This window comes from Canis lupus, chromosome 22 (genome assembly GCF_003254725.2).
Source record: "Canis lupus dingo isolate Sandy chromosome 22, ASM325472v2, whole genome shotgun sequence".
NCBI lineage: Eukaryota > Metazoa > Chordata > Mammalia > Carnivora > Canidae > Canis > Canis lupus.
In genome coordinates, this window is record NC_064264.1 from 59726528 (window position 1) to 59752691 (window position 26164).

Sequence of the window (26164 nt, forward strand, 5' to 3'; positions counted from 1 at the left end):
ATTGATTATTTATTTACTTATTTATTTTTATATTTTATTTTTAAAATTTTTGTTTAAAGATTTTATTTATTTATTCATTAGAGACAGAGAGAGAAGGGCAGAGACATAGACAGAGGGAGAATCAGGCTCCTTGCAGGAAGCTCAATAAGGAACTCGATTCCCGGACCCCAGGATCCTGCCCTGAGCTGAAGGCAGATGCTCAACCCTTGAGCCACCCAGGCATCCCATACCTAAGATTTTTTAAATTGCAGCATAATAATCTTAGCCTTTTAATTATGAAGTGCGTACATTTATACTTATGATTACCGATACACATGGATTCTTTTCTATTTTCTTCATGCTATTTATCCTGCCTTTCTTAGGTTTCTATTTTACTTCTGTTTTTACATCCTTTTAAATTAATTAAGTTTTTCTTCCTGTCTTATTTTCCAACTCACTTTAGAAGTAATACATTCTATTTCTTGGATATTTTTATTACTCTAAAATTAATAAGCCGTAAACCATATCACTTGACCAAGTCTACAGTTAATATTTACCTTCTTCACAAATGATACAGAGCCTTAGCATGCTTTTATTATAAATTATATGTTGCAATTGCTCTGTTTCTTGATTCTGTCTTGTTATTTTTAACCACACAAATTATACGTTATTCTTTTCCACAGCTAATGTTTGTTTAAACTTATGCACATATTTACTATGTTCTTTGATAAACATTCTTTCTTGTATCTCAGATATTTTTTTCTGAGATCCTCTCTCTCTTCCTAGAGTTTATTTATCCTAAAGAAATTCTTCTAATGAAGGTCAATCATAGCATTTTTTAAATATCTTCTTTAATATCATCTTTTTTGAAAAATACAGTTAGCTGACTTAGAGTTTCAAACAAACACCTATATTTTCCCCACAACTTTAAAGATATCATTCCATTGCCTTATGACTTCCTCTATTACTGTTGAGAAGTCAGCTATCTTTCTAATTATTATTTCACTTTAGGGAATCTATTTTTTTCCTCCTTGTCTATTTTTAAAAGTCTCCCTTTGCCATTTATATTCATCAGTTTCGTTTGGATGTATCTAGATGTAGATTATTTTTAATTACCCTTCTTGGAGTTTATGGACATCCTAATTATGAAGATTCATGTCTTTGGGAAATGTTGGAAAATTTTCAGCCATTATCTTTTCAAATACCATCTCTCTCCCATTCTGTTTTTTTCTCCTAGAGATCTGATAAGAAATATCCTATATTTTTTCATATTGTACTACTCCTCTTAAACTTTATTCTTCTTTTTCCTTTCTCTGTCTACTCCACACTGCAGAAGTTTTTGAGAATCGAGGTCTTCCAATCTTATAATTCTCTCTTCAGCTATATCTAGTCTGCAATGTAACTTTTCTATTAGAGTTACTATTTTCAACTATTAGATGTTCCATTCTTTTAAAAATTTGCTGTCAAGATACTGTTGTACTTATGGTCAAGGAAGACTTTAACTTTCGTCAGTCCACTTCACTCATTGTTAACTGTCACCTGTGCAATATACATTAGGAGTAATAAAATGGCTATTTGATGACATTGACCTTTCCATACCCTTGATTCTGTGAGCAGAAATGATTAGAGCACCTATCATCAGCTCGACAGAAATCCATAGATATTGCTGTGTAAACTGAACCTGTGCACTAATAGTACTTTGAGCCTGTGGCCAGTTTGTCAGTATATAAGAATCATAGGGGGAAAAACAAAACTGTACTATAGATCTCTTTTCATTTAGATTATTAGTTAATGACTGGATGCTAGTTTCAGGTGAGCTAAATGATTGCCTCTGTGACAGAGAGGATGGGAACATTTATGCAAGGCCCCAACTGATGTGAGGCTATTTATAATCTTTATACTATTTGGGATGAATATTCATATTCTTTCCTACAGAAATATTAATATGTTTGGTTCTGATCTGTTTGGGATATTCTGTATTATATGGTATTTGGTCGAATTTCCTTTCTGACATCTGAGAAGTTTTTAATTCTGAAAGACACAAGCCCTGGGAATTTCAGATAAGGGATTGTGGCCTTGGAATACTTAGGTTAGGAAGTTCTGGTAAAGATTACAAACAGTAAGTATAGCTCTAAGTAAAGCACGTACTGCATGACAGAGTTGTGGCTGCAGCACTCCAGAAACTGCTCTGATTATCATGCTTCCTGAACAGGTCATGGGGACACAGGGCAGGACAACATGAAGCTGGGCATCTGAATCTCGATGTGCTCTCTTGGCTCTCACATGTGTCAGAATGCAAGCTACATATGCATTTTGGAAACTTGTTAGGTACTGACATAGGTTGGAACCGGTAGGGCTGAGAACTTGGATCTACATACTTCAGTGGGATGAGAAGGACATGACAACATGGAACCTTATGCTTAGGGAATCACACTCCATCCAAAGAGGTAGGATGAGTGTGTCCCAAAACTATTGTGGTAGGACAAGATTCCGCGGCTTCCAGCAGGAGAGGGTGGGAAGTGCAACCCATGCTCTAGACTGGCTCCAGAATTTTACTGTCTTACAACCTGTGAGAAATGTGACTTACAGCTGCAAATAATAGACATTGTAAATGTATTTAAAGAGGAGTCATCTCCTCTCTTTCTAAATGCTGAGCTTGCTGGAAGGTATCAATGTGCACTGGCTCTGCTGCTAGGGGAGGATGTCTGTGGCAGGTAGGGCTCATGTTCTGCCTTTCACCCTAATGTGTTTGTCCAGTTATCCATTGGAGCTCTAACTAGTCGTGGGTCCAGTTTGGGGAGTCCCGAAGCCTACACAGTTCAGCCTTGTGAAGCAGGATGATCATAGTATTAATAGGAAATTCTAGGGCCCTTCTCTGGTCTGAAGAAACGGCTGTACAAGAGGGAGATGGAAGTTGAAGCTTTGTTGGCTTTGCAAGGAGGCAGCCATGATGAGCTGTGACCCCGATTCCCAGTGTTGCTTTGGGCATGTGTGCTCTATGAGCATCTTCCCATCTAGGATGTGGAGAGCCCCCAGTCCTGCAGCTGCCTGTCTGTGGCCCAGAGCGTGTCCCAACCAAAAATCCCCCGAGGAGAATTATTGCATCCTGAATGCTCAGCCTCCCTCTGCACCACTCCATCTGCAAGAGATGGACTCATTGCTGGGAAAATCCAATGGGCTTATGACTGGGCTTTCCGGATGAGACTACGTGGTCACACAGTTGGTTTCTGCATGTAGCCGTGAGCCCTCTTGTCAGTGACAATTAGGAAAGAGACCATCTCCAGAAAGGAGTGGCTGTGCCCCACGCAGCAGGAGGGTGGGGGCAAGAGCAGAGGCAGGCTTCATTGACTCAGAGTTTACGAGCAAGCAGGAGGTCCCAAGTCCAAGGCCCTGGTGTGGCTTTAGAACAAGCATTAAGGGCCACTGGAAGGGAGGCTCCTGGAGAGTGGGAAGGCTGAGGGGAGAGCAGACCTGACTTGGTGTCTGTGCATTGACAGACCTGTGGGAGGAGCTCTGATGGGGACCATGGTGAGCAGGGCTCTGGAGGGCAGCACTGGCTGTGGAGGGAATGAGTGGTAGAGGGGAATGTGGCTGGTCTGGGCCTTGTTCCCCCAGAGGAGAGCAAGGTGGACCAGGCCAGGAGCAGGCCAGACCCAGCAGTGGGTCAGAGAAAGACAGGGAACCCTCACCCTGAGTGCTCCTGGGGTGGGCGTCTCCAGCTTCCATGTCTCTGGCAAGGGCGGCCACCACTGCCAGAAGCTGCCTTCCCCACGTGGAAGGAAGAAGACTCAGCAGCCTGCCTTGTTTGAGACGGTGCCATGATGGGCAGCATAGAGGCTCTGGGAATGGCTCTGGAGGGTGCAGGACCTGAGTGTGAACAGAAAATCAGCATTGTATTATGTATTGGGGGTAACAGCCTCCACAACTGCCATGACTAATTCGTGGCACAGTTAAATGTAAAAAATCCCAAGAAGTGTCTGAAGTAATTCATATTCTTTACCTAAAGAGGAAAAATAACATTGTGAAGTAAGCAAGCACAGTTGAATTATGAAAGCACACTATGCAATCTATTATTCAGCAGCAAAAACAAAAACAGTAAAAATATCTCCACGAGTAGAATCTGAGCTCTAAAAATTCAAGCTAGGGAGTGATGCCTCATTTCCACAGAACAAGTAGTGAAGGAAAATTGAAAGAATGTTTACCCAAGACCAAGCAGGACATCTTTAGATGTGATGTGAAACCATGGAAGAGGAAACACTTTCACGTTATGAACCAGCAGACATGGAGAATGTGAATGTGCGGCCCAGGTGGGAGGTGAGCACATGGGGCAGACCAACCGCTGCCCGGCAGGTCTGCGCAGGGAGCCGCCACGAGGGCCGGCAGTGACCCTTACTCAGGAAGCAGGAAAGGAAGGCCGAGCGCTCCGTGACTCCACACGAACAGAACAGCACCTCAGGTGCTTCTTGGCTCAGAGGAGAGGGGCCGGGATCCCCGCTCACCCAGGTGGGCCTCTGGCGCCCGCTGCACTGCCCACTCCCAGCGTGTTCTGCCTTCCACGGTTCGCTTTCTCCTGTGTCCCTGGAGCGTGGTGTCCATCACTTGACTCCAGCACTCACGTCCTGGGGTGGCCTCTGCTCACCACTACCGGGGGCCACTCTGCTAAGAATGATGTCCCTCTTCAGCCAGGGGAATGCTAGTAGCCTGGCTGTTTCTTGAAGATGGAGAAAACCAGACAGGGCCTCCATGGTGCCCACCAGCAAGCCCTGAAACCATACTCAGAGGGGAGAGAGCCTGCATCTTGATTTTTGGTGTTTAGATTCTCAATCTAAGGAATGATTTGACATGCTGGGTCCTTGGCCCAAAATGCATTATTTGGAGAAGGTTGCTTATAGTTAGTTTTTTTAAAATTGTGGAATATGATTATTCTAATTGGAAAAATAAAGGCCGCTGATTATAGGGAAAATGCATTTAAAAATCAAATACAGATCATAATGTATGTGAAATTTTATATCCAGCATATTTCACTTAGGGTTACATCATGATACTTTCCCTGTATCATTCAGGGCTTGCCTAAGGTGATTTGTGACAATACACAGTGGTCCCCTATATACATGCATAGTTATTTTTACTTGATTTATTTTAAACTATTCTGCTGTTGATGAACATGCACTTAGGTTTCTTTGTTCCCCTGTGCTGGGTATGAAAAATTACAATTTATATCCTTGTTCAACAAAATCTTAGTATTTACTTGTTATTATTTCCTTAGGGGGAAAAACTCACAGAATGGAATTGCTGATTCAGTAGGAGGTAAACATTCACAAGGCATCTGAGACACTCTGAAAATCTGCGCTCCATAAATTTCACAAATGGACATGCCCAACAATAAGGTATGGGAGAGATTTCCAATTCCTTCCTGTCTATGCTTGACAACTTAAGTTTTGAGATTTTTAAAATCTTTGTCATTTTGACTATTAAAAAATGGCATCTACTTTTAAGTTGTGTTCCTTTGGTCACAACTGAGGTTAAACGACTTTTGTATGGTGACTGGGCTGCTTTTCTGAATTGCCTCTTTGTATCCGTAGTTCATTCTTCTATGGAGATGCTTTTTCCCCTATTGATTTGCAAGTGCTCTTTACATATAAGGGCTACAATAGCCTTTTGGGTATTGTATGTATTCTAAATACTGTCCGTTTGTCATCTGACCTTGTATGTTTTTTAACAGTAAGAGGGTATCAAAGTTTTATGTTGCTGAATCCATTAAGATTTTTTTTTTGGTGTTTCTGCTTTAAGATTTTTTTTTTGGTGTTTCTGCTTTAATGTCATGTTTACAAAATCTGTTTTCACACCAGAGATTCATGTATATATTTTCTTTAGTTCTTTTATGGCTTTGTTGTGCAGTAATCCTTCAGCAGTTTATTTAGATACATCAAGTGAGTTCAAGTGTCAAAGTTTATTCTTAACAGCTTAACAGTTATTCTAGCAGATTTAAAATATGCTTTCTCCACTGATTTAAAATATATTCTTTTATTACATTGAAGACAAAGACAGTTCATTTCTCTTTCTGCTCTTGTAGTCTGTATCATGGACCTGTTCACCTCTTCTTCTGGTGGCCATAGGCTGACGAAATCGTGTGGTCTGCGGCAGGGTGTTCTCATGAGTAGCAGTGGGACACGCCTCCCCAGTTTTCTTTTTAATGGTCCGTATTTTCTTTACCCATTTAATCTTCCATATATAATTTAGTCAAGCTTGTAAAACTTTGTTGTTAGACTTTTGATTGGAATATCATTCAATTCATTAAATAATTTTGATGAGTGAATTAACATTTCATAGTACACATAATTGCTTTTCTATCTAGGAATATTATACGCTTCTTGTTTTATTAATGTCAGTTCCTCAGTAAATATTTTCTTGATGAAGGTATATTTTTCAGATTTATTTCAGTGTCTTTTTTATGTTGTATGGTTGTTCTGAATTGTTTTTCATTATTATTGATATATTAGAATTATATGAATTTTTGCAAGTTTGTTTTTGTATTGGCCATCCATGTGGCTACCATATAGTTCATATTCCTTGGCAATTTTTTTTTTTTTTTGAGAGTAAGGTAGAGGGAAAATCTTACTATATATAAATGGCAATAGTTTTTGCCTCTTCCTAATTCCTACAATTCCCAGACAACCATGAACAGGGGCAATGAGAAAGGCATTCCAGCTCTCAGCAGTATGGCCCATCGCTCCCCCACAGACAAAATACAAGTATTGGCTTCCTATTGACTTCAGTCTGACCTCTGATATTTCCAGCATCATTTACTTTCTCTATCTCTAAATAAGTTAAATGTTTTTACCTCTCATGGTTCAGAAATATAAACTTACATTTTTAGTTTTGGTAGTGGCCTCTCTTACTGTTCCTGACACCTGAGTTCACCTGATTGTTTTCTAATTATCAGTGTTAAAAATAAACTCTTGGCTATACAAGATTAGGATATGAGCTTCCTCCCCACCTATGAAATAATTTCTAAACATTTGAAAATATAATCTGGGATTTTAAAGCCAGATGGAAATGATAATGAAGATGATAATTTATAATACTTTGTTTTCAAAGAATATTTTGATTTTTATTTAATTTTGGGTTATATGGATTTAATCCTATATTTCTACCAGAAGGTCTGTGTATTGGGTTCTGTGTCCACGTCCCTTTGGCTTCCTTAGTCTTAGATACTTTGTTCAGAAAGATTGAAACAGTGGTCTTCAACTGTCCCCCACACTTTGAGTGTAATGTTGACTTGTGTGGCATTAGCACTCTTAGTTATTGCTGTGTCTCCTCAGAACTTGGGGTCCTTGCCCCACTGCCCTCGAGACACACTGCCATGGTGACCAAGCCTGGGGACAGCTTCCACTTCCTCTATTTGCATGTATTTTCATCATCAATACCTGAAGGTTTACAGGGCCATTTTTTCCATGCCTGAGATTTAACTCACTGGCCCACCTGCAAGGGCTGAGTCTCTTTCCTTTATTTTAGTAAACTTTTGTGAGATTTCAGTTCTTTGTTGGTATTTTTTCCATGTTTTAAAACTTTGTGTACATAATATTCTCCCTCTCTCTCTTTAAAAAGTCTATTGCACTCAGGAAAGAATCTCAGATTTGTTTTCTGAATCATGAACTGAGTTTTGCTCGCAGTGATTGGCTATTCTCTTCTTCTCGTGAAGATTCCGATCCTGTGGTTTCCTTTCCATTTCTTTGTGACCCTTCCTTATCCCAACCTTGTACCCCTCTTAACTTTTGGCAATGTCCCTTTGGTGGTGGTCCTTTGTCTTCACCTTGCTTTCCTTCTCCTGGCTTTCACACAGTCTACATGATCCTGCAGGTTATTGTTGAGGACACAGAGCAAATACATGTAGGAACCATCATTAGTTTTGCACAGTGCATGCTGCTCATTAGTATTTGCTTTCCTCCTTGAAGAGACTCCTGTCTTTGTTTCCTGTGAGCACAGTGCAATAGACTCCCTTGCAAACCCTCTCTCCCAGACTCATCTGGAATAAGGAGGGAGACCAGGAGATGGGTAGTCTCTGGGACTGTCACAGTGTTTTTTGCTCCCTAAGGGTGGGCAGTTGTTGAGCTGACCCCCTTTTGGGCTGAAGACAGTTGACCTGTTCTCATGGAAACAGAGAGAAGTGCTCGTGGACACGAGAAGAGTCCCCTCCTTCCCTTTCCTAAAGCCATGCATGGAAAACTCACCCATAAATACTTGGCTCTTCTCCTTCTCCCTTTTTCTACTTTGACACTTTCATTCTAAACTGTATGGCATGTTTGCCTCCAGCGGCGCCCATGCAGATACGAGACTTGTGCTGGCCCCTGCTCATGGATGAGGCTGGCCTGCAGTGGCAGCAGAAGGCAATTTGCATGTCTTCCTGATTTGTAAAGTGATGCTTTGGACGGTGAGAAACACTAAATGTTTACCTGTACCTTAAATGTACATTAACATTAACATTATTTGTTTATTTCAAATAAAATCTGGAAGTTGCAGATTTATCTTTCTGACATGCTTGGTATCCTCAGGTAGTCACAATTAATGGGAAAAAAAAACTTTTAGAAAGCTGCTTCATGGAGTCTACCATGCATGGGGCATGTCCTTACAATGCATTTCTGTGTTTTATATTTTTGCATTTACTCAGATAGTTCTTCTGCGTGAACTATGGCCTAATCTAGAAGGGGCAGTGAGAGAAGCAGGAGCTGACAAGCATTTTAGCGGAGAAAAGGACTGGGTGGGTGAGTGGCAGTCCTTAGGCACTGTTAATTGAGAACGGTTTGAAGCAGGTAGCATCTGCACCACATGTAGCATAATCCTTTCTCTTGCTCAGTCTGTGAGTCCTAGACACTCCCAGGAACACATTAATCTCTAGGCTTAGAGCTGGGGCTAGCCCTTGGTCATTGAAAGCCTCCTAAACATGTAGAAGGTGATGTTTAAGGAAGGTGCATGTGGGTGTTGTCTTTGAGCCTGGGTGCTAGGTTCGTTATTTCCCTGGATTAGCAACTCCCCTTGAAGCAGTTGGCGCAGGGCTGGCGCATTGCAGGTACCCAGTAGCACGAGGCAGGCTGCAGTGTCTGGCCCACTTTTAGGTGGGATGGACCATAGGACTTCCAGGTCAAAGATTTTCTTGTTGGCTTGGACCCTCCCAAGCTCTGCTCTGCCTCTGCACAGAAATAGACCACGTTCAGGAAGGCTGCTCCATGGCCCGGGGCAGTAGAGTGTCTGCCATGCAGCAGACCTACAGCACAAAATCCAGCTCACCTGAGTCACTCCAGAGATTGCAACCATCTGGGGTTGTGGCATCTGGCTCTTGGGACTGCTGCATGACACCACACAAGCATTTTCACCAGCTCAATGTCTTTACAGAAGGGAGCCCAGTTCACCTCTTTGAGGCAGATCTTTGATTACTGTATCAGTCAGCATGGTAGGCAGAAGCTCCCCCACCAACCCCGCCAATACCTCATACCTCATACCTGGAACCTGTGAATAGATCCTGTCAGGTGCAAAAGGGACTTTGTAGATGAGACTGAGACTGTGGGTCTGACACCTGGATTTCCCACGGGACTCATTTGGATGACAGAAGCCTTTAAAGCAGCTGGTGAGAAGGGATAAGGAGGGCTCAGGATGGGAGGTAGGAAACATTGGACCTGCTGCCACTGGTGTGAAGATGGAGGAGGCCAGAAGCCAGGGGAGGGGGAGCCTGAGGAGCTGAGAACACCCCGTCCCGAGACTGCAAGGACCAGGACACCTGGGAGTGCAGCTCCCCACAGTCCACCAGCACAAAGCTTAGCACTGAGGAGCTAGCAGAGCCCCCCAACATCAGCCCACACAACTTGACCTCATGGGTCTGCACTAAGACCCTCTGGGCGTATTTGCTTCAGCAAAAGTAGAAAACAGTACGGGCTGTTAGCAGTCTGTCCGGCTGGAGTTCTGTGTCCTTTTTCCTGCCAGAGACCAAGGCCTGTCTGCATCATCTGTCTGGGGCCTTGAGGTTCATGGTGCTGAGGGTCTGGTATGTGAGGCCCGGCTGCTGAGCCTCCCCTGGTGTGCAGTGCAGAGGGTTCCACTTCATGGTGAATGTCAGCCAGGGTCCTGTCAGTGCACAGGTTTCATGGGGCGATGGCTGCACCAGGCTCCCTGTTGCTCAGCTGCAAGTCTGAGCCAAATGTGGGCGCGTTCTTGCTTTTTTTTTTTTTTTTCAAGGACCGCCTCAAGGTGACAAGTCTTTGGGTCAGGAGGGGACTCTGCACAGCACCTGTCCTCAGGGAACACAGTAGACCGAGCTCACTGTCCCTGCCCACCGCCTCCCCTGGTCCCCGTTTCTGCATGTCGGCTTGGCAGCCTAGGCACCTTATAGCATCAGTAATAATAACACAATGATAGAGGTAAGCGCTGGCATGTGTGCAGCCTTGACCCCGTGCCAGGCACTGTTCTAAACACTGTATTGCAGTCTCATTTCATCCTCACAAAGCTTGCTGTCCCTCCTACCCCGAGAGGTCTGTGCTTAGCCCTCTGGTTTTCTGTCCTCTTCCTTCGCTGCATGTTTGGAAGGGAGATACTTTGGTTTGTGTGAGACAGACATTCCCTAAAAGGCACCCACAGTCTGTCTGGGACAGGGAGGGTGCTGAGCCTCAGCGGGCCGCATGTGGGCTTCTGTCCTAGTACAGTCGCCAGACCCGGAGAGACACATGTACTTGTCCTGTCCTCGCCACCCTGCTGCCACAGAAGGAGGTGACCAGACCTGTTTGTGCACCTCTGCCAGTCTGCCCACCCCTCCTGCCTGTGGGCCATCTGCCTCCTGGCTGAGTCTTCACCCGCCACGGCCCAGGCCTCTGCCACGTCGTAAAGTGCAGACTTTGGCACCAACCCGACGTCTCCTCTTGGGTCTCCCTAGACAAGGCCCACACCCCCGAGCCACGTGCCCTGCGGCCTCTGCCCCTGCCTTGCTGCTGCCTCTCCTCCCCCAGCGCTGTCCGTCTGCCACACTCCCTATAGCCTTGGCACTTGAGCTTTGTTTCAGGCCCTGGTGAGCAGAGACTGAACTTACTAAATTGAAGGACAAAAAGTAGTGCTCACCCACCAGGCACATGCTGAGAAGTCTCCCCAGGGGCGTAGCTGACAGCATAATCACCATGTCTGGGTGCCCCAAAGGCTGTTCACTTCCACACCTGGGCCTTTCTCCTCCCAGTTTCTGCTGCTCTCCATGTGGAGTCACGCCATTCCCACCTCTGGGAAGCCACTTGCTGTGTGTCTGGACTTCCCTGTGAGGTGGCCTTCTCCGAATGCCAGGAAATAAGTGAGATCCAGGAGGAAGGCAAGTGACTTTGGTCATCAGTGCCTGTGAGGCTCATGTGCTTGAAAAGCCCCTCCCCTGGTCCAGTTACTACCTGTTACCTGGTGGATGGGACGCTCTTCATCCTTTTGACAACAGAAAAGTGCTCCTTGATTTGCTTTCCTTCTTTAAGAAGACACACTGGCAGATGCACAGGAGTTTGGGTGGGCAGTGGTGCTCAGGCTACAGGGTGAACTGGTAGGTGACTACATAGGTACCGGTGAAAGCTGGAGGCTGAGGACAAGCAGCAGGTATACACGTGGAAAGGGGGAGTAGACTGGGAACCGCCTCGCAAGGAGAATCACCAGGAGAGGTGACCAGCCGGACCCTGGAAGAGGCTCCCCAACACGCTCCTCCTGACACGTCTTTTGGGCATCCACCTCACATATGTTGCTGAGGTTAGAAGAATGCAGGGCCATGGTGAGTGGTGGGCACCCTGATGGACCACATCTTTAAGGAAGCAACTGGAAGGGGGCTTTAGGGAAAATATTCCAACCTGCAGAGTGAGGAGAAAGAGGTTTGGCTGCTGAGAAGCCTCGAAAGGAGGGCCTGAGTGAGGAGTACATGGCACTGGCCTCTGGGGGTGTGTGTGGATTTTTATTCCTGACAAGCCACTTCCTCTGCTCTGCCCACCCTCATCATTGCACCATTTTGAGAGCACCACCAGGTTCTGAGCTGAATCGTGGTGAGTCTCCACATCTTGGATCCTCCCTGCCCTCGTGGTGCCTCCTGGATCACTGTGCACAGCAGGGCTCAGTCTGCTGGATAAGCTCTCTCTGCCTGATTGTGTTTGCTTCTGCTGCCCCTTTTCCTGGAGTCCTTTTCCAGTACAAATCCAGGTCAACACTGTGATCTAGCGTAGCAGCATCTTCCCCAGGAGGGTTCCACTGGCACCCCTGCCCCACCAAGGGCATTTCTCGGGGCTCTCTTAGCACCCAGACTTCTCTGTGGAATTGCTCCTGAAATGGACTCCTCTGCCACTTGCAGGTGCACTGAAAGACTTTGAGGGATAGAAGGCAGTCTTATTCATGCCTGTGTGTCCCACGTTGCACGTGGTCAGGGCTCAGTGAAGGATGAAGTAATTTGAAGAATCAGAGAGATTTGACCATGAGTCAAATTTATTTCTGTGGGAGATTGCAAAATATGGCCATATATTCCTTCCATTCAGGTATGTGTGCCCTGTTGCAATGTCATTTGGCCAATCTCCCCATCAAGAGGCAGGGTCTGTTCCCCACCCCCTTAGATTCTTGACTGGTTTGTGACCTCCTTTGACCAGTTAAATGCAGTGGAAGTGACTTATTGCAGCTTAGGGGCTCTGTCCAAGAGGGCTTGCAGCTTCTGCCTTCACCTCTTGACATACCACCTGAGACCCCCCCAAGTAAAGAAGCCTGTCTGGCCTGCTAGAGGATAAGCCACCATGTGGAGGAGAACTTAGACAGCCTGACAATCAGCCATTACCAACCACCCCATGTGAGGGTGATGGGCAGCCCAGCCAGCCCTCCAGGGGACCAGAACCACATGAAGCCAGCAGAAGGGCCACCTGGTCAACTCACATTATAAAAAATAATAAATCATTCTAAGCCACTAAATTTTGGGGATTGCTTATCATGTAGTGAAACCTAACTGACACATGTGTCTTGAATCCCAAGAGAAGAACCATACACTTGAGTTGAAATGGACCTTCTGAGCTCTCACAGCACAGGGAAGATGACATCCTTGACTTTGCGAGGGTTCTCCCCCACCAGCTGATGCTCAGCTCTGTCAGCACAACTGTACCAGAAACATATGGTTTGGAGCCACGTGTCCTCGGGATGATTGCAGGCTGCAGGTGAGACACGCTAAGCGGGATGGTAATGATGATTATTGCTGACGATCACTGGGGAGCAGAGCCAAGCATTGTGATTAACTGAGCACTCCTCAGTCTAAATGGGTCTTGACTGCCGAGCTTCGCAGAACCAGGTGGTGCAGGGAGCCACCCAGCAGCCAGACGTGTAAACACCGCTGGTTGGGAGCGTCTTCATCCTCATAGCAGGAGACATGCCGTGTGTCCGGCAAACGGCAGCAGTGGAGCAGATGACTTCTCTCACCGGGCAGAGGGGGAAGTGGGAGGCGTGTGACTTTCAGCTCATGTCTGTGTGTCACAGAGAATGCCTTACCCAGGCTGGGTTAGGGCAGGTCCCCAGGGAGCCTGCTGGTGCTCTGCCCTCATAAGTGATTTATGTCTTTAAAGCCAATTAATGAACTGATCAGATGAACAGTGCCTTCAGATGACGAGACAGTTAATTTCCATTTGGCAAATGCTTGGGAAGTGCCTACTGCTCATCGGGCAGGGCACTCAGTTCCGGAGGCCAAAGGTTGCATGAGGCCCTCAAGGAGTTCAAACCCTATGAGAGCGGGTGTTAATTTGTTCTGTTCAGTCAGTCCCACTGTACTGAAAATGGAGACGAGTATGTGTATGTTTAAATATGTCTCTAAATACGTGCATTGGCACAGAAAGGACTTAGTAGTTTGTTCTTTTCCAGTATAGTTTTAGATTTTGACTCATGGTTGCACCTGACTCTGGAGCCTAAAGCTTGAGAAGAGTCTGATGCAGTGAGCTGAGCAGACATATCAGAAATCAGAGTTCACAGGAAATTACAGGGATTCAAGACTTGGGAGTGAGGGAGAGCCAGGCCCCCAAGCCACCCTGGCAGAGGCTGGTAAAGGGTGTGGGTGTTTGCAGAGCATCAGTGCTGACCTGCCACATGCCATTCATCTAGGAACTGCCTGTCTCTTCCCCTTTGCAGTTCACGAGCTGGTCATGAGCCGAGGTGTTCTAGTTCATTTCATGGCTCTTGAGCAGACCCTTCCAGATTTCCTCAGCTGGGGGAACCCCTGGCTGGGGAATGGGAGGCGCTCTATGCCTTAGGCCTTGTCCACTGGAGCCCTGAAGAAATTCTCCATTGGGAAAGATTGAACTCTGGAAAACCTACTAGGAGTAGGGGTCTGAATGACTTCCTCTGCTGGGGGCTGTCTGCTGTGATGGTGGCCTTGCTGGACAGGGGGACTCCTGCGCTGGTCCTGGCAGCCCCCTTCCCTACCTAAGGTCAGAGTGCTTCTCCCAGCCTGAAGCCTGCTAGGACCTAGGCGTCTGAGGGACAGTGGGCTGCTCTCTCCCACTCTAGGAGTCCTGTCCTGGGGGCGCCCTGCTCCGACTGGTGGACTCCAACATGAGTTGTCTTTTCCTAATTCCTTATGGTATCAGTTTCCTGGGGCTGCTGAAACAAGGCCTCACTAACTGGGGTGCTTAAAACAACAGGACACTAATTCTCTCCCAGTTACCAGTTACAACGTCCAAAACCAAGATGTTGGCAGGGCCGTGTTCCCTCCAAAACCTGTAGGAGAGGATCCTTCCTCACTTCTTCCAGCTTCCAGTGCTCCTAACCATCCTCAGTGTCCTTGGCCTGTGGGTGCATGGCTCTAACCTCTGCCTCTGTCTTCCCATGGTCTTCTCCCCGTATGTCTCTCCGTGCTTCCTCTGTTCTTATGAGGACATCAGTCATACTGGATTAGGGGCCAGCCCTGCTCCAGTGCAACCTTACCTTCACTAGTTATGGCTGCAATGGCTTGGTTTTCAAATAAGGTCATGTTCACAGGTAATGGGAAAGGCATGATTTGAAGGGATGCTAACCCAGCCAGGACACCTGTTAAACATTCTTTCCAGGCTTAGATGCTTCTCAGTGCCTGGGTAACTGCGTTGTGATGTGGGCTGGGGGAGATGGTAGAGGCTGGGGGCGCTGAGCACACACTCACGGTCGTGTTCCTTCTCCCCATTGCTCCCTAACACCACGACCACTGCTGTGAACTTCTTCCAGACGGCGTTCCGTCCTTAATCTACTCACTTCGTCCTCCTGTTGCCCCCCCCCCCCCCGGGCCACATTGTCTCCATCAGTGAAAGCACTGCTTGGAAGTAGTATTTCCTGGCTGACCAGTATTCTCTACAGAGATGAATCAACTATTCAGAGCAGGGAGTATATAAGCTGAAGGGAAATAAACCACCTGAGTTTATATCTTACATAGGCATGAGCTGCCGCGCAAGTTTGCAGGAGCAGTGGTCAAGGTGTCTAAATTGATGAATCAGACAAACCCTGAAATATCAGGCTTAATACAGAGTCCAGTTCCACCTCCCACACAGACCACTGGGGGTGCTCCTGGTGAGGCAGTTCTCTACGTGGTGACTGGGGGCCCAGCCTTTTCTCACTTGTGCCCCATCCTCCTCAGCATGTTGTTCCCAGGGGCACTAGGGCATCATCTCCATCCCAGCCCGCCAGCAAGGGGACAGAACATGAAGAAGGGCACTTGGATCTTTCATGATCTCCTGTACCTGCCATGTGCAGGTCTAATACCAGGAGATCCATTCGGTGTCAGATAAGACAGGTGGGGCCTTGCCCTCATGGAGCTTTAGTCTTGTTGGATTAGCATCACCACTAACCCAGTTGCCAAGCCAGAGTTCCATGGATCAGCCTGTTGTCCTCTCAACTTTTTTTCTCCAGCCTAAAAAAGCAACCAAGATGTACATAAAATTCAGCGTATTCTTCTTCAATATCTCCTAAATCTGTCTTCTCTTTGTCACCTGTCACCAAAACTACTACAGCAGCCTCTCTGCTGATCATGCCTCTAATGCTGACTGCCTTCCGACTTTGTACCACAATACCAACAGAGCGATCCTGGCAAACTGTCTCAGATTGTGCCGGGGATGCGTATGTAGTCACTTCAAGTGCTTCCTGTATAAAGTCCAAATTCATTATAAAAAATACAAGATCCTCTGGAATGAGGCCTTTGTCATTTTCTCCGTCCTTGTCCCTCAGCACCCCCTTACCTCTCTGCTTCTGACCTGTGTGCACCACACCCACTCCACCCAAATCACTGGGAGCCTCCTACCTACAGCACATTGTTCCTTATCTCCGTGTCCTTGAAGGAAATATGGTTCCTGCCTTTTACCTCTTGGTGAACTCCAATGAATTCTTTACTTTTATTTTAGTTTTATTTTTTATCAAGTATTAAATATGTAGATAGTTTAAGATTTAAGTCATTCTCCAATATTTGCACAGAGCACAAAGGTCCCTTGTCCTCATTTATCTCAGCTTGGAGACAACCACTTTCAACCCTTTTCTGATTCTTTTGCTATTTATCTCCCCATTTCTAAATGAGAGTGCCTGCATTGCTACTTCCTGAGTTTTTTATTTTAGGCATTTATTTATTGAGTTCCTATTGTGTAAAAGTGGATTAGCTTGCTTTCACCTCGTGCCCCCATGCTCCCAGTGGTACAGTGCACATGTACTTTAGATGTTTTTACGTTCTATTACATTACTGTCTGTATAAATGCTATTCATTTAGGACATGTGGTCCACCATGATGACTTTTCCTTTCCTACACATTTCTTGGAGTTAACTGTCTTCTTCCCCCTTTGTTTTCTGTATGTTTATAACCAATCACAACCCAAACTCTTCTCTAATTATTTAAGTCTCTCTGTATTTTCAGGTACACCAATGTATTATCATTTTATCTTCTTGTAGGATCTCTTTTTGGGCCTCTAAACTCTTCTGATCTAGACTTGTTTCCAGTCCCTTCTTGGTGCAGCTGACTTGCTGTGACCTCACCCCACTAGGATCCCATGTTCCCTTTGCCTTTCCTTCATATTGGATCCCTTGTTCCTGGACCTCATGTTTTTCTCTTTCCAGGTTCACTCCCTCTTTTTGTTGGAGCACTTCCTTCAGTAGATTTCTAACAAGTATAAATGGGAGGTAAATTTTTTACAACTTTATGTCTGAGAATGATCTTTAATTTGTCTTTTTTTGTTTTGAAATGGTTTCAAACCAGGATTTTGAAGACATTTTTCTATTGTCTTCCAGCTTGATTGGTAGCTGTTGAGATGGCTAATGTTGTTCTGATCCTTAGTATGTGGCCTTGTTTCTTTTCTCCTCTCCATAATGTTGTATTCTGATATGGGTCTTTTTCATCTGTTGTCTTGGGCTTCTTCAATTTGGAAACGTGTGTCCTGGGAGTTTTCTGGATGATTTCATCCTCTCTATTGTGACTGTTATCTCCTTGCAGAAGTCCTGTTGTTGGGACCCTGGGCCCTGGCCTCCTGGACTAATGTTCTAATGTTCTTTTATTTACTTCCAATTTTCTATTTCTAAATTTCTGTTTCTATTTTCTGTCTCTTTGTATTTTTATTCTACTTTCTGGGAGGTCTACAGCATCTTATCTTTCAGTCTTACGGGTTTTTAATTTCTGACATCATATATTTAATTTCAGTTTCATTCTCTAAATGATCTCTTTTTATAGTTTTCTGTTCTTGTTTCTTTAATATAATATCATGTCTTTTCTCGTTAAAGATAATAATGATAATCTCTATAAAGTTTGCTTTTTCTTATGTGTCTTTGATTCATCTAAGTAAATGTTTTACTGCTTTGTTCAATTGTCATGAGCTCTGTATTTAGTACTAGAGCCTTTGCTCATGTGCCTGATGATACTTGGTTCTTTGTTCATATTTAAGGAGGCACTAGAGGCCAATTGGAAGCCCCCAGGCAGTAGGGTGAGGTTTGATGATTGTGGAATTTATTGATAAGGAGGTAACTATTATTTTAAGTTAGAGGACTTTAATATTAGCATCTCTACATCTTTTTTCTTCACTTAATCAGATGGCCCTGCCTTGTGTCTAGACCAGGGAAGGCCCGACAGCTCACATTCTGAGAGCCTAGCAAGGAAAAGAGCTGAAAATGTAACATAATGTTTAGTTTTACTTTGTTTTACTTGTTTTTAGCATAGTGTTTCCCTCCACATCTGTGCGGCAATCCCCCCACTTTGCTCACTCTGGAGGTTAAACCCATAGTCTCCTGCTGTGATGAAAGGGTGACATTCCCCAGCTTGCCTGCATTGGGATTGGTGATCCATGTGTCTAACCACTTATGGAGGAGACTTTTATCAATCTGCCTGTTTCTATCTCCATTTGATTCACAGCTGTCAGAGGTCCTGGGTGCTGGTGATGACTTAGACTCTGGGCCAGCCCTCCCCACTCCTGCTGAGGTTCTGCTGTGAGATCGGTGGCTAACCATCTGTCTACTTTCCAGCTCCCCAAATCACGTCACTGCTCCCTCCTCTCCTTTCCTCTCTATCCTTGTGGGCTTATACCTTTAAAAGAAATCTTGAACTGTCTTTTTGGTGGGGATTCTGAGCATGATTCAGTCTGCCATCCTTACAGGGACAAAGCACAAGCTTACCTCTCCTTTGGTATTTTCCCTAATCTCTACCCAGCCACCCGGCAAAATTGATCACTCTCCCCTTTGTCTGGGTCACCCTTGACCTTAATCACGTTGTCTTGGCCATATCTCCATTTGGACAAAATGTTCCCTGAAAGAAGGGACGGGGGTTTGGTTATTTGTCTCCAGTTCCTGCTACAATGTCTGGCATTTGGTCATTCATTCAAATATCAAGCATTCATAAAATGTGTGTTGTGGACATAAAAATATTAGTAATACCAAGATAAATAAGGTGGAGCTCCTGATGTAGAGGGCTTACCTCAGTGTCCCAGGACTGTGTGGGGAAACAATGAAAGCACATAATTCATATAGCCTTGTATTTTTGTGAATATGTGCATATTTACATATACATGTACACACTAAAACATGTAGCGCTCAATAAAATTTATACAACAAATGATACATTCTTTCAAAATATTGACTGCATTTTCAAAAGTATGAGGAGGTAATGTGTGGTCCTTTGCTCCATTGTCATATTTTCTAGCCTATTGAGCGTGGAGGAATTTTTCAGTCTGAAGTATGTGTGTGTGTGTGTGTGTGTGTGTGTGTGTGTGAAATACATATGTATTTGTTTACGGATTCATTGGCTATATCTGGCAGTCAGAGAGAAACATTGCTTAGGTAAATTTGGTTATTCTGTTTAGTAAATTGTGCGCTACTTGTAGGAGTCATGTCTGACTCACTCTTCCCCTATACTGTACCCAACAAATAGTTTTCTCGGGGTGCATAGCACACGGCAAAGACTTAATGAATATTGAATAAATGGGTGAATGGATGAGCAGATGGGTAGGTGGATGGGTAGATGAATGGGTGAATGGGGAGGTGGATGGGTAGATGGACAGGCGGATGGGATACGTAAGTGGTTGGGTAGATGGACGGGTGAATGGGTAGGTGGATGGCTGATGGATGGGTGAATGGGTAGATGAATGAGTGGATGGGCGGATGGGTAGGTGGATTGTTGGATGGACAGATGGATCGGTGAATGATGCATTAATGACCAGATGGCCTTTGAATTTTAACTAATGAACTCAAAGTATGGCAGCTTTATGAAGATTTAGTGACATGATGTGCTAGAAAACACTTGGTAAACCCTAAAGTAAAATGCACAAATTAAGGCATTATTGTTGGACTTGTTTCTTTATACTTTACTTCTTCTCAAACATGTTATAAAGTGTCATTAAGGTCTTTGTACCAGGGGGTTTTGATTATTGTAGATCCAGTGAGCTGAAGCAGACAGATCATCTAGTGATACTCGCACACCATCTGTCCTTGTCTGTTTCTTCTTGGCCTCAAGGACATGAAATGAGAAAATGAACAAATGCTTCACTCATCCTCTTTTATCCTGAAGTGCTAAAGTTTAGTCAGAAAGAGATGCCTTGGGACACCTGGGTGGCTCAGAGGTTGAGCCTTCAGCTCAGGGCATGATCCTGGTCCTGGGATCGAGTCCCACATCAGGCTCCCTGCATGGAGCCTGCTTCTCCCTCTTCCTATGTCTCTGCCTCTCTCTGTGTGTCTCTCATGAATAAATAAATAAAATCTTTAAAAAAGAAAGAAAGAGATGCCTTCTTGAAAATCAGAATTTCACTTATTCACCATTTCTATTTTCTTTATTTTTAATGTCTGAAAATTCACCTTGTTAAAAAAAGGGGGGAGGGACCATTAGAAACTAGGCAATTCTGAGGGTTTAAGCTATAGGCCTGAATTAACCATAGTTGGTTCCCAGTAGGGGAAAGAGGCTGGTGTGCTTTCTAATTTCCCACAGGGGTTCTCAGCTGCTCTCAAGGTGGGGGTCTCAACAGGAGAAAAATGGCAATGTGCAGATCAAGCTCTCACTGTCCCTCCTGGTGTAGGGGAGTATGGCAGTCCTGGCATCCAGTGGCTGGAGACCTGGGACACTACTGAGCATTTTATAGCCACAGGACAGAGTATCAGGATGGCACAGTTGAGGAACCCTGGTGTAGGGTGACAGAAACAACAAAGAACCTAAAGGATTATGACTCTTGGAAAGAAAGGAAGATTCTGATGAGAAGTTTACATATAGAGCAATGAATTTGTATGGATATTCAAGAACTTGCCCACCCACCTTTCCTTGTGAGTAACTTCCAAATGAATGAAAACATTGGTCTGGGCTTGTTTGCTCATTTTCATTAACAACTGGTTTATCTGCCAAATCATGTGCTCTAGTAAGGCAGAGCAGAGAGGCCCTCTTGCTGGAATAAAAGATTAAGTCTGCAACAGGCTAATTTGGGAAAGGAAAAAGCAAGCACAGCATTTCTAATAACCTCTTCTAAAGAGGAAAAAAGCCACATCATTTTGCTTTAGATACTACAATTTTTTTTAAGTCTGGAAGTTGTCTGAGTCACCTGCCTTTCTAGGTAGAGAGATCTGCATTCACTTCTAAGAAAGAGCTCCTGGCAGGATCATCACTGTATTTTTGTCCCAGAATTTGAGTGAGTTCTTGGATTTTAAACAAGGAGGAGAAAAATAACCAAATTTTACCAAAACCCTAAAGTAGTGAATAAAATGACAAGAAGTGGAAGAAATGCCACAAAGGAGCCATTGGATGGAGAAGAGAAAGGGGGTTTTGCTTTAATTGGATTTTAATGATCCCCTATTTCTCAGTTCTGGCCTTTTTTTTTTTTTGTGAGAGAAAAAAAAACCCTTAAAACATAAAGGTTAATCTAACTATACATTTTAAGCTTTTAAAGGCTCCATTACAGGGCTTATTATGCTAAAAGAAACATACCTGGCGTTTGCAGCTTCTAAATGTATCAGCAATGCATGTAATGATTCACTTAAAACACCATGGTCAGAATTCTTTCACATTATTTCTATGTAAATTGGATGCTTCACAATTACTATAATATGTGTGAAATTCCACTTATTATTTCTTTTAACATAGAAACTTTTATCACTTAACTCACTGGACAGAATATTTGAGCCATTTGCAATCATTAGAGCATTTTTGTTTGGTCAAACCCTTACGGGATTATACTTCAGAAAAGACAGTGAATTATATTCATTGCAAGAAAACAGCAATTTTAAATATATAAGGGGCACCAGGAAACTTTTCATTTTAGTGCAAATTCAATATTATATCTTACTTCTTTTTATAGCAGGGTAAGCTTTTATCTTTAAGCAATTTATAAAACTCAGCGTGTAATAGGAGTGAGGCATACAGTGGAGATCAATCTGATAAATAGAGGCTTTGGGGAGAGGGGATTTGACATCGCTGGGATTCAAGACAATCGCTTTGTACTTTGGGAGTTTCGCCTTGTGATCCTGGTGGAGGGCCCACAGTGTTTGCTGCTTTCTCCTGCTTCCAGTGTGGAACGCCCATCCAGATTCCTCGCGGTCCCGGCTGCCTTCAGCTCTCCGTTCTGGGCAGAGGCCCTCCCCAGGAACCCCAACACTCCACTGAACTTTGGGGACCTCACTCCGAAGGACATTGAATTTTTTTAAAAAGACTTGGAGGATAAACAAAAAATCTGAACGAGAAGGGGCATTATTACCCATTGAGCTGGTTTCTCCTTTGGTCCAGGGGCTCTGTGTCTGAATCTGGCACTTCAGACAAGAGCTCCAGTGCGGCCTGGCGTAATTTGAAAGTGCTCTTTCTGCCTCAGTCACTTGGGATGCTTTCTGGAGAGGAAAACCTCAGCTAAGTGGAGATTTGCATACATGCACCCTGAATTTTAAGACAAAATGCATGTAGATGTGTTTTTTGTTAAATGATTGAGAAGATTAAATTTAGAGCCAGATTAATATCTAATTATGTAAACACCTAAATTATTGGGCAAGATTTATTTTAATTTTTTAATAGTGCCATTTTTTAATAGTGCCATTTAATAGAGGCAATTTCTAAAGTTACATAATTTCTTTATTTCCCAAATTTTATTCTCCAAACTTCTACTAACAAAGATAAGCTGAAAGCTTTCAATGGGAGCTCTTATATATGGAATAAAAATTAAGTCATTTTTATTTGGACTTTAATTATAATTTTTTCCAGCAGTATTCCTTAGAAGATATTTACATTTCCCTCAAAAAGTGAAAACTAAGTGGTTCTTTTTCTATGAGTGTAGTGTTCCTTCACGTTGTGATAGTAATCTCTTTAGACATACATAGGAAATTTGAAATATGCCAAGTAATAAAACACTCCTAGTTAGCTGTGTGCGTATGTTCTGTATGTGTGCAAGTGTGCAAGTGTGCGTGTGGATGACGTGGGGGAGGGGGGAGGCCCGGGACAGGAGGTCTGGTGACACTGTGCTTCATTTCCAGCTGGAGGTTAACTCGCATGGACTTAATACTGGCACATGTTAATACTGTTAACACTAACAGTTGAACACATAATGGGCCTAGTCATTCACTTTGCCCTAAGGTAGATTTTGGTTTTAAAATAGAGGATGGAGACTGACATTGAAGTCCATGTCACACTCACGTGAGGAAGAGCGAGAAGTGGAGCTGGCCAGCCAGAGACGCTGTACCCCAGGCCCCGGGGAGCGGCTTCCCCAGGCCAGGGCGAGCTGCAGTGGCACGTGTGGTGTGCACTGGCAATGTCAGGTGTGGACGTGCCGGCCCTGCAGGCTCACATGAGAAGGACACACACGCGTGCACACACACACACGCGCGTGTGTGTCACATAATTTGGGCATGTCTTACAAAGGACTGAAAGAAACAGCAGCTCCCGAACACTGGATGAAGGACGGTCAACCAACAGTAGATGAAATCAAATGTATAAACATTGCATGTCCAGCCTCGATGCTGCTCCTCGCGACAAATGCACGCGCTGCACGCACTTAGGCTGTCTGAAGACTTCTCGATAGCTGGAGGTGCCCTCGGAGGATGGAAGGACGCCGAAAGATGGCCATTACCCTCTCTGGGTTGAATGATTAGAACAGACGATTTTATAAATTTTAAATTGGTAATGTATTCATAGCTAAAGCTGAGGAAAACCCAGTTTCTCCCTCCTTTTTTTAAGCCCGCATATTTTCAAAGACCTCCTATAGTTAACATTATAATATAGTTAGTTGCTACAAATAATCGGGGGTGATTATAGGAAAGCTGTCAGTGTCTGCTCAAGGTCTGAAAAGGCTGCAGCAAATAGCTTTTCTCTTTGCCATGGAGACTGGGGTCTGTTTTTACGGTTACTCTGGAAACCGGAGCCTTGCTGCTGATAGTCCTTTTCAGTTCCTTTAGCTATTAAACCCTCCGGTTGAGACAAAAGGCAGGAGGTATGCAGACACTTCCTCGAGGAGCACGGCTCAGGCTGGGGAACGGAGCCGCGTCTGTTCAGCTCGTCACAATTTTATCAAGGCGGTGGCGGCCGCTCGCCTGCGGTTGGGAATCTACCTTGGCGCCGTAGAATTTGGAAGCACCCCTCGGGGCGCCTGCCCCCTCCTCTCGCCCCCACACAGGGAGCCCGCGCCCGGGCTGAGGGGTGGAAGACCTGGCCTCCCCCTCCCGGGCCCCTCGGCGGGGTGCACCCACGGCAGCGGCGCTTGGAATGGGAACACAGGCTGGTGGATATGGGGGGGCATTGGTGCAGGGTCCCCGGCACATGGGATCGTCTTAGGATGCAAATCCACATTCACAGGCGACTAGGTGACTTGATTTTATTTTAAGAAATCAGAGCAAAAATCACTAATATTCTCTCCATCCTATGAATAGATCCGGCAATGACCCAGCAAAGAGATCCCTGTGTTCCTGTGTTGTCAGATATTTTGCAGAGCAGGGAAGCTATGTGGAATGCAGAATTACAACAGGAATCCGGATTCCTTGCAAACTAGATGGGCCTCTTCCTTTTTTTTTTTTTTTTTCTCCTTCTTTTCTCTCTCTTCCTCCAAATGGGAGTGTGTTTTCACCTCAGGTGATAGTTTATTATTGCCAGTATTTATGTTCCTCTCACTTTCTGGTAAAAGGGTCCTCCTCTCGAGGAAAAGGACTACTCCCTGAAAGGAGTGGCATCCTGAATGGGCCTCGAAGAGCATGCTTCTCGATGGAGCAGCTCATCCTGCTCAAACGTGGTCACAGCACGGGACATTGCACACCACAGGAGGCCCCCGTCATGGGTTCCATTAGTTTTCATCGGAACTATTAAATGTGTCGTCCCATTACCATTCTCCCTCCATCCTGTCCTCTATGAAAGATGAGGTCCTGGCAGCAGAGTGAAAACGGAAACACTCGCTTTTCGAAGTAGCAAACAAATTAGCACTGGCTAACAAGAAGCAGTGTTAAGAAGGGGGAAAAAACACTTTCTTTATCAGTTCACTTATTGGCTACTGTTCTGTGTTTTAGTTATTTTAAATTAAAATGCAAGTGGGATTTCCCCTGTCCCTTCCCGCCTTCAGCACAGTGAGTTCACATGTGACGTCCCTCATGTGGACCAAGGGAGGCGTCTGATTTGAACGAGCACGCACCCGAATGCAAGAGGAGTCTTTCTGCCTTCTCAGTTCTGGCAAATTGAAAACAGCAGTAGTAGAAGGAACGTCGGGAACCGTGCACAAGTTGCAAAGCCCACTGTGGCCCCGGGTCGGGAATTCTCCTGGTGGGTAGGGCTTGTGAAGGGCTCTTGCCTGACGTGGCCGGGATCACAGCGTGGGCTAACACAGGATTCAAGATGCAGCCACACTCCACGGAAAGCCATTACCATCTTTAGTGGCCCTGTCATATTTCTGATCTAAATCACGCTGATTCCTCTCTGAATGAAGATTCCATGGCAAATGGATAAAAGCTTAGTAATCAAAACTAAGCTCATATTTAAGGAGAATTCAGAGCCCAAAGATATACCATTAATAATTTACTAACAATCATGAAATGAGCTTTGGTTTTGGAAAGACATGAGTGTAAGGCATTAATAAAGCCCCCCCACCACCTTACATTGTTCTGTATCTTCTAGACAGCGTTGTTCATTCATTCATTCATTCATTCATTCAGTTCTTCCAGAGATATTTGTTTGGTTGTTGCTTGCTATGTGCTATTTCTGGTGCTGAGAAGAATTTCATGAGCAAACGCGTGAACATATTTTGGGATAGCCCTTTTCAGACACTGTCTGGTAACTGAGCTGCCTTCTCGATGCATCTTGAAGGGAGAAGGGAGGAGTTCCCTCCTTGATTAACACACCACTCGTAATAATACAGTGGAAATTGTTTTGACCCAGGAAAATTAGGCTTGTTATATATTCCTTTTTGCTTCCAGTTCTCTCTGACCAATCAAAATAGGAAAATCCCACAAACTGTGAGGACTGCCTTTTTTCACTTACTCACTAAGTTGTGATATTTATGTAGTTCTGTTGGGATTTTGTTCACTGTGATGTCTATGTTGTATTTAGTATAGACCAGTGGGTGAAAGTGTAGCTTTGGGCTCATGGCTCATTCTGCACATTTCACCTTGATGTTTTACCAGACACCAGCCTCCTGGATATTTCCTTTGTTTGGACTTGTGATTAAAATTGTAATTGAATTTTGGTTGGATATTAGTAAATTAGTATTTTCAGTAACTTTGTCAAAGTGCGTTGTTTCCCTAAGTGAATTTG

At 44.5% G+C, this 26164-nt stretch overlaps 1 long non-coding RNA gene across 1 annotated transcript in view; it reads left to right on the top strand.

Moving 5' to 3' along the window:
• The window catches only part of LOC112655915 (uncharacterized), a 592361-nt gene that overhangs the window by 242059 nt on the left and 324138 nt on the right, over positions 1 to 26164 (top strand). Inside the window, exon 2 of the long non-coding RNA XR_007405030.1 lies at positions 5246 to 5366. This is a non-coding gene — a long non-coding RNA (uncharacterized LOC112655915). The remainder of the gene's footprint in view (positions 1 to 5245; positions 5367 to 26164) is intronic.